The sequence below is a fragment of the Neofelis nebulosa genome, chromosome X, assembly GCF_028018385.1.
Source record: "Neofelis nebulosa isolate mNeoNeb1 chromosome X, mNeoNeb1.pri, whole genome shotgun sequence".
Taxonomy (NCBI): Eukaryota; Metazoa; Chordata; class Mammalia; order Carnivora; family Felidae; genus Neofelis; species Neofelis nebulosa.
This window is the reverse complement of record NC_080800.1, coordinates 104518143-104527300: the sequence shown is the minus strand read 5'-3', so window position 1 is coordinate 104527300 and position 9158 is coordinate 104518143. Positions and strand designations below refer to the sequence as shown.

The 9158-nt window shown below is 33.5% G+C and overlaps 1 pseudogene; it reads left to right on the top strand.

Moving 5' to 3' along the window:
* Positions 1-7505: 7505 nt before the first annotated feature.
* LOC131502139 (small acidic protein-like) lies at positions 7506-8203 on the top strand (annotated as a pseudogene).
* Positions 8204-9158: the final 955 nt, after the last annotated feature.

The following is a 9158-nucleotide window of genomic DNA, read 5'->3' as shown; positions in this document are numbered from 1 at the left end:
ATCACTATATTATAAAACTGAAACTAATGTAACTCTGTATGTTAACTGACTAGAATTAAAATAAAATTTAAAAATAAATAAATAAGTGAATAAAATTATCTTATTATGTAGAAGTGATCTATGTTGGTTAACATTTCTTTTTTATTTATTTATTTATTTATTTTTTTAATTATTTTTTTTTATTTTTTTTCAACGTTTTTTTATTTATTTTTGGGACAGAGAGAGACAGAGCATGAACGGGGGAGGGGCAGAGAGAGAGGGAGACACAGAATCGGAAACAGGCTCCAGGCTCCGAGCCATCAGCCCAGAGCCTGACGCGGGGCTTGAACTCACGGACCGCGAGATCGTGACCTGGCTGAAGTCGGACGCTTAACCGACTGCGCCACCCAGGCGCCCCTGTTGGTTAACATTTCTATTCCCTAGTTCTTCCTAGATCCTCAGAACACTGTTTAAAGATGCACATCTTTTTTTTTAATTTTTTTTAACATTTATTTATTTTTGAGACAGAGAGAGACAGAGCATGAACAGGGGAGGAGCAGAGAGAGAGGGAGACACAAAATCCGAAACAGGCTCCAGGCTCTGAGCTGTCAGCACAGAGCCCGACGCGGGGCTCGAACTCACTGACCGTGAGATCATGACCTGAGCCAAAGTCGGACACCTAACCGACCAAGCCACCCAGGCGCCCCTAAAGATGCACATCTTTAAAGAACAATTATAGTTCAGATTATATTCAGCATAATCTCATCTATAGAAGAAAATGGAAGGCTTTGGCAGTGTCTATATATACATTGTTGTATCTATTTACAAAAAAGCTAGTTGTCATTTTACTGAAAGCATTGTAATAACTCAGAAAATTCAGAAAATTTGTAAGCTTTTGAAAATATGATATTCACTATGTACATACTGGGTCTTCATCATTGTTCATTAAGATTCTGGCCTGAATGCTCCAGCTAGTCATGTTGTGAGATAACTTATATTCTGATTTCATTCTAGTTATTTTGAGATGTCATTAGATCTTTAAAAATCTATAAATTTACTAAACATTTTACAACAAATATGTGTTTTTATTCTGTGAATTCTCTTTGGATAATACATTTCATGAGTTTAACACTATGAAATAAGACTACTGAGTTTTCCAAATCATGCCCCTTAATTTTAAAGTCCTGGGATTTAATGAGGGGTTGCCTGGGTGGCTCAGTTGGTTAAGCATCTGACTATGGCTCAGGTTATGATCTCGCAGTTCTTGAGTTTGAGCCCTGCATCTGGCTCTGTGCTGAGAGCTCAGAGCCTGGAGCCTGCTTCATACTCTGTGTTTCCCTCTATCTCTGCCCCTCCCCTGCTCTCACTCTGTCTCCCTCTCTCAAAAGTAAAAACATTTTGTAAAAATCAACAAAATAAAAAAAAACAAAATAAAGTCCTGGGATTTGATCAAACAATCTGGTTTTGCTTAGTACATAATATTTCATTTTTTATAGATTTCAGAACTATCCAATCTCAGCTTCTGTCATATGTCCTTGAAGCAATATTATTACATTCAGAAAGTCACAAAAGTGTTAAATATAACAATCCATAGTAAAATTAAAATTATAATCACATTCTCTATAATTCAGGAAAAAGTAAAATATCTAATGTTATCAACCTTCAACTAATATACCTATTGTAACCACATAAAGTTTTCAGAGTTCCCACTTTGGGGTGCCTAGGTGGTCCATATGCTTAAATATCTGACCTTGACTCAGGTCATGTTCTCATGAGATCTCATGATCTCATTTGCGAGTTTGAGCCCCAATTTGGGCTCTGTGCTGACAGCTTAAAGCCTGGAGCCTGCTTCAGATTCTGTGTCTCCTTCTCTCTCGGACCCTTCTCATTCACGCTCTGTCTCTCTTTTTCTCAAAAATAAGCATAATTTTTTTCTTTAAAAAGTTCCCATTTCATGTGCCTATATTCTTTGCTATGGTTGATACTTCCCAAGGTTCTAATAGGAAAGGATAATAATAATAGTAATGAGGAAAAAAATTTGAACTCATAAAAACAAAATATAATGGTGGTTGCCAGGAGCTGGATGTGGAAGAAATGAAGATGTGTTAGTCAAAGTATAAAACTTTCAGTTATAAGATAAATAAGTTCTGATAATCTAATATACAACATGGTGATTATAATTAAGAACACTGTATTATATACTTGAAATTTGTTAAGAACACATCTTAAGCATTATCACACACACACACAATGTGAGTAGTAGATGTGTTAATTAACTTTATTATGGTCATAATTTCACCATGTATACATATATCAAATCATCACACTGTACACGTAAAATATATTACTATTTCACATGTAAATTATACCTGAATAAAGCTGGGAGGAGGGAGAAAAAAAAGAATACCACATATGATTTCATTCTTTTTACTGGTCAGGCATTCTCCAAAAAGTGTTACCTTTATCTCATCTCATTTAATCTTCAAAATAATAATTTTCACAATAAGAGTGTAAATACTAGAATATGATAATTTTATGGATGAGGGGGAAGCATAGAAAGTATAAATAATTTTATCAAGGACATACAGTTAGTAAGGTTTGGAGCCAGAATTCAAACCCTGGCAATATGACTCCAGTTTTGGAACTCTTAATCACTATCTTATTCTACGTTATCAGAAAGTAACTCTCCCAAAAGATACTGGCTTGACTTTTGACTAAGAATACTCATGATTTAATGAAATAACAGGTTGACTCTCTTCTCTCCACAAACTGCTTATTTCACTCAGTTTAATGAATCAACAGATAAGAAGTTAACATATTTTGCATTAGCATTAATCATAAACAAAAACAAAGGAATGGAAGAAAAGAAAACAGTTAGAGGTATATGGACTAGTAGACATACATACAACATGTCAGTTGCTTGGTAGAAAATAGTGTGAAAGACCTCTCTGAAAGGAAATTAATTGCACCTGGAAAAAATTCCATGCACTCTATTTCCCCTCTTGTCTCTAGAAACATAAGCATCAATATTTAGTATTGTTTTTAATTTCCATAACTAAAGCATCTGTCAGATATTTTAAAACAAGTATAGGAATAGAGTCAAATAAGAATATGAAAGACTAGAATGCAATAAAGGAAAGTTTAGCGCACCCAAATTTGCTGGGTTTTGGTCTTCCCCTTCTTGATTTGGCAGTATATCAAGATATGAACAAACTAAGGAGAAGTTCTGCACAGCATTTCCTCTCTATTCTTCATTTTCTGAATGCACTGGCCAAAGATTTTTTTTTTAATTTCATACATCATTTACAATTAGTTGTCTTTCTCTGTAGTCATTACTGACTTCAGCCTAAGCACAAAAAGGAACACAAAGCAACACATAGACACACATATTTGGCATTGTCACAGTTAGTGCAACCTAGGCCAAGTCCACTGCACTATGACACTAGCTACAAAAGTCACAGACCTAGAATATAAAGTGCCCAAGAACTAATTAATCTTTGTAATTGTTTATCAAAGCAAGTTGGATATGTATGTCAATTCAAAATAAGTCCCCAGTATTGTAGAAGTCATAATAAGTAGCTGAAGAAACCCAAGGCAGAAGTTTTCCTTAATAGTGTGATTATTGGTCATACTTGATATTTACCAGATTTAGCTATCTCATATATTAGACTCCCTGTCAGTCATTGAAGTTGAATTTTAAGCTTTCGTTGAGATAATAAATGATGATGAGAAAAATTTCATTTACTTTGGAGTTTGAGGTTACTTTTAAAACCCTTTGTTTACCTGTTGTACTCTTTTTTTCCCATCCCAGTTCCTCTGTAGGGAGAACAAAACCACTGAGTTTTTTAATGGTTATTGGTTTACACCACACTATACATACTCATACTTTGCCCTTTGGGTAAAATGATTATCTTTATGAAATATATGTGTAGGACAAAATTAGCATGACCCATGTATCAGGGTTCTCCCAAGAAGAACAGATAGGATCTATATATCTATACCTATATTTATACCTATATACCTATACCATCTCTATGTATCTATATCTATCATCTATCTAAATCTATATCTATATCATCTATATCTAATCTATTGAGAGAAACTGATTTCTTTAAGGAATTAGATCACAGGACCATGCAATTGTGGAAGTCAACAAGTCTGTAATCTGCAAGGTAGGCCAACAGGATAGAAATTCATGTAAGATTTGATGATGCTTTTCTGAATCCAAAATCCATAAGACAGACCAGCAGAGTAGAAACTGCAGCATGATTTCTATGCTGCAGTCTTGAGGCAGAACATTTTTGGGGAACCTCAATCTTGGCTCTTAAGGCCTTGAACTGATTGCATGAGGTTCACCCCCATTATGAAGGGTAATCTGCCTTAAATTCAACTGATGGAAAAATTTTATCACATATAAATATATCTTCATAATAATTAGACAAATGTTTGACTATATAACCAAGCACCATACCTGAGCTAACTTGACACACAAAATAACAAATTACATCCCAAACACACACAAACACATGCACATACAACACCAGCTTCATTATCACTGTGTTCTGAACAACTGACCTAAACATGTTAAATATTTAAAGAAAATTTTATATGACATATTTTTAGTAGTTAAAATTTATGAATTGCTAAAAATTAAAACTTTCCTTGGTGGCTTTCTGAGAGTTATTCTCTTTTTACTGAAACTAATTATATGACAGTTAATATGCTAATCTACTGAGAATGAAGTTGGATTCCTATGAGTAGGTTTTCTTTTCTACCATTTATGGGGGTTGAGATTTCCAAAATATCTAAAATGCTTAGAGTTTTATATTTATCTTACTGGAAACTGAACAACACACCTTGAACCAAGCTAAAAACCTCTCAAAATAAATATCATTTACCTAATAACATTTTGGAAAAGAAACACCACCAAAATATTTGATGGACTAGTTTAATGATTGAAGGGTACAAGAATGCTAGCCCTCCATGATACAGATATTCAGAGCCTTGGATAGTTTACCTATGTAAGTCACTAACAATGTGATAGCAGATAGGTTTTTGTATCCACTACCTGCTATATCTGGATCAGTATCTGTTTGAAAACTAATTTGATAATATTTAGAATTATTAGTTAGTGGCCAGTTTCCTTCAATTATCTTTGAAGTTTATGTTAATAATTTTTTTTTCTAGACAAACCAATTGTTCTTTTCAATAGGTTACCAGCTTTATCAATTTCTTTTAGAAAACTATTTTGAACATCTTGGTCAAAATCTTACTTCTATCAATAGGAAACTAAGGCTACAATTTAGCTTAATCTCAGGCAATTAAAACACACACTTTATTAAACTTCGGTCATGCCCATTAAAACTAATTGAGACCTTAGCCCTTTGCTAGACTCTTTCTTAATGAGCTTAGAAGAAAAGATAATAAATCCAGCAAACAAGACCCTTCTTTAATGACTATGGTCCATATTAATTTTGGCTGGTTTAAACTAAAATTAATTGTATATTCCCACTTTAAGTTTTTGTGATTATCTTCCAGGAAATGCATATGTGCTTTTCAAAACTAAGAAAGTACTTTATGTGCCAAAAAAGAAAAACAGTGTTGAGAAAATATAAGATAAAACAATTTAAAGGAATAGTGTTAAATTAAAGGTCAGATTTTGCTCGTTAAAAGGGCAGCCTATCCAGTGTATTATTAAAAGCTTCATTAATAGTCAATGAATTGCTGGATGAAATCATACTTTTCACAACTGCTAAACCAGGGACAGAATTTATTCACTTAATTTAAATCTTATGCTCACAGTTCTTGAGTGATTTCATTAGACAGATTAACTGACTTGCACATGACAGAGTTTTCCTCTTGGAGTTTGATATATTTCATGCACGTTTATTTATACAGAGGACCCAAAGCAACCTGTACCTCTAATGTGATTTCTGGATAACTAGATTTTAGTTACTGAGGGGGCTAGAGAGTTGAGACATATTGTGAGCAGAGTCTCTTAATCTCCTGTGTATATACCTAAATACTGTAATATTGGATTCAATTAACTCTCTTTATGTTCAGTTTACAAAATTTCAAAATAAATTTCTATTTCAAAAGATAAAAAAATACTATGATATCACAAGAATATATGACCACATTGCCAAATCCTGATAAAAATAAGAATTCTTTCACCATGTTTATAAGAGTATTCATACATTCAACCTAACAATTATCATGAACATATGTAAGCACCTATGTGATTTGAATTTATGGACACTTAAAATCCACAGTTCTGACCCTGACCTTCTCTATCTTCTGAATAGTTAGAAATATCAGTAATTCCTTTTCTTTCACTCAATTAGACAGAATAGAAAAACTGAAAAACTGCACTGTGCTTTCCTTAGTTTGTGTTCAAAGCAATGGGAACAAATTATACACTATGGAAACATCAAGCTTTCTGTGCCAATGTTAGTGAATCGAGAAGTGTTTCTCTACTAAATTATTTCACTAATCTTGGACCATCAAAATCTATTCTGCCTATTACTATGCTATTGGAAGTGTAGATCGATATGATGTGATGGATAGGCCCTGAGAATATCAGTGAGGCCTGTATAGACAACACAACAAAGGTTTTTGTTACAAATCAAGCAATCAATATTGAGTATCTCGAGGGTGCTTTGAGGTCACAGTATTATGGGAGGAGTTACCCATTCCACACATGATGAACATAAAGTTTTACTTCTTCCTTCCAAAAATAGAAAGCTAAAAACAAGGACTAAAGCATCTTCCTGTATGACAAATAATCTTTCCCCAGTTTATTGACTTGATACACTTTGTTATTCAATATATCACACAATAAAAACAATAATGTTGCATAGTGCGTCTGCAATGGATTCTTGGACTGTATTAATATTCACTGGGTTACCACATTAAAATATGGTTTTATATAGGTACTAAGGCAGAAAAAATCATGGTAATATATCTTAAGCTCCTCTTTCTCAACATTGAAACTGAATAGTATCAAAACTGTACATAGTGAATAATCAAAATATTGTAGTCATGAATTGCCTTGAAAAAAGTAAGTAGTGGTATATAAACAGTGTCAGAGATTTAAAGCGGATTCTTCTATCTAGCAAATGAGATCAGAGCATATAAAAGAAACAGTAGTTTTGGAAAATCCCAAAGTGCTCAAAATAAAAGCATAATGAGCTATCTGTGTTGCCTATATATAAATATCCTGTTAAAAAAATTCTTTTAATAAACAGGAACATATACTATCTTGAATACAAGATGCACTGTGAAAAGTATATAAACTTTGCCAAAATCCTTTCTCCCTTATTTTTAATGAGTGATCAAAACAACCAGTTCATATAATAGATATTTCAAAATATTGTAATTCTTTGCTTTGTTTATAGGTACATTGTTTAAATGATTCTTCAGAATCATAGAAAACTACTAAATCTAAATAACAGGAATAACGTTTTGCATATTCTCTTTCAGTTCATCTGACTGTGCCAAGGAAACTTCAAAGAAGCAGAAGTCAAATGAAACATGTGTTCATTCGCATTCTTAAGCGGCACTGCTTGGGCCGGAGGGAGTTTGCAGGGTGCTGGAGCTGTGGCTGTAGAGAACAACTAGTGGGTTCAGCGTATCTCATCGGGGTCCCCACAATGCTGAGTGCTGCCAGGGAGTCCCATTCGCATGGGGTGAAGTATTCATCCTCTCCAAATGATGATCTTGGATCTAGGAATTGGGAAGCAGCAGATTGGGGTAATGAAGAAAGAAAACAAAAGTTCTTAAGACTTAAGGGAGCAGGAAAGAAAGAACATACTGATCATCTTGTTGGAGGAGATCACAAATCAACACCTCACTCCCAATCAGGGGAAGAAGACAAGAAAATTAGTGAAGAACTGGAGTCTCAATATCAGCATAGTATGGACAGTGAATTGTCAGGCAGATATCAATGACTTTGTGGACTTAGCTTCAGTGAGGTAGAAGATCATGATGCAGAAAGTGATGTGGTTGGAGATGATGATGATGATGATGACGATGATGATGATGTTTTACCTGATACTGAAAGTCCAGATAACTCTGATAGTGATTCAGAGTCAGAGGAAGAATCTGATGAATAACTCCAAGCTACTGAGCCACCTTGATGTAGTGGAAGATCCCAAAAACAAACAAACAAAAAAAATGCAAAAAGCTACTGTAAATAATGTTTGTTAAATCCAGTGGTTCATAACTCCCACTTAGTCTTTGTTTTAAAAGTAAGCCTTATTGTTATAATACACAGTAGAGGACTGCTTATACAGCACAGACCTTTGTATTAAAATTGTTAAAAGGCCCTTTTAAATAATTACAAAGATGGCTTTAAAATGCCATGGATTACACTTTTATGGGCTTGACTATAACTATTTGCATGAAGAGTAAAAGTTGTATAAAATAAGAAATACAATACTCAATTTCCTTTCATATTAGCATTATCAAACCTCTAATCTCACCTTTTTACCCCTTTCAAATAGTTATGGGGGAGACACTTTTTTTGTGGTAGCTGTTTCATCTTTATTGTTCCTTCATATTTTTCTCTCATAAGAAAATATCAGATACTGTGATATGTTCATGGAAAATATTCAGTTATTATACTTTGTTGTAGAACTGTTTTTCATGGATATTTCTGCTGCCAATAACAATCTAAGTTGTTTACAAAAGATTAGGTGCTTAGTTTGCTCTTACTGATTCAGCTCTACTCTTTTGGACAAAGCAACATGAGAGCAAATACTTTCACACCTGTTAGGATGGAGTTGCAACTATCATACATTTGGAATGTTATGATCCCAAGCAGTCTTTATTTATATACCTTGAATTACATTGCATGTTAGTTTTTTGTAAATAAACTCTGGTCAATTTTTACAGAAGAAATTATTTCTCTCATCATTTGGTCCTATCTATTTAGGAATATGTAAAACTGGGTTTTTTTTAAGGTAATATGTGATCAAAGTTAATTTTCTTCCTAAGGAGTAAACAAAGAGAAAGTAGTTTCCCATAAGAAAAAAAAAAGAAACATGTTCATTAACCTCACTTTTTCATAGTTGATGTGATTCTGTACATTCAATAACTATCTGATTACCTCTTCGTTTTAAAGAAAGAAATTATTTTTCACATATATAGATATTAAGGAGGAAAAATATAACAAGAAT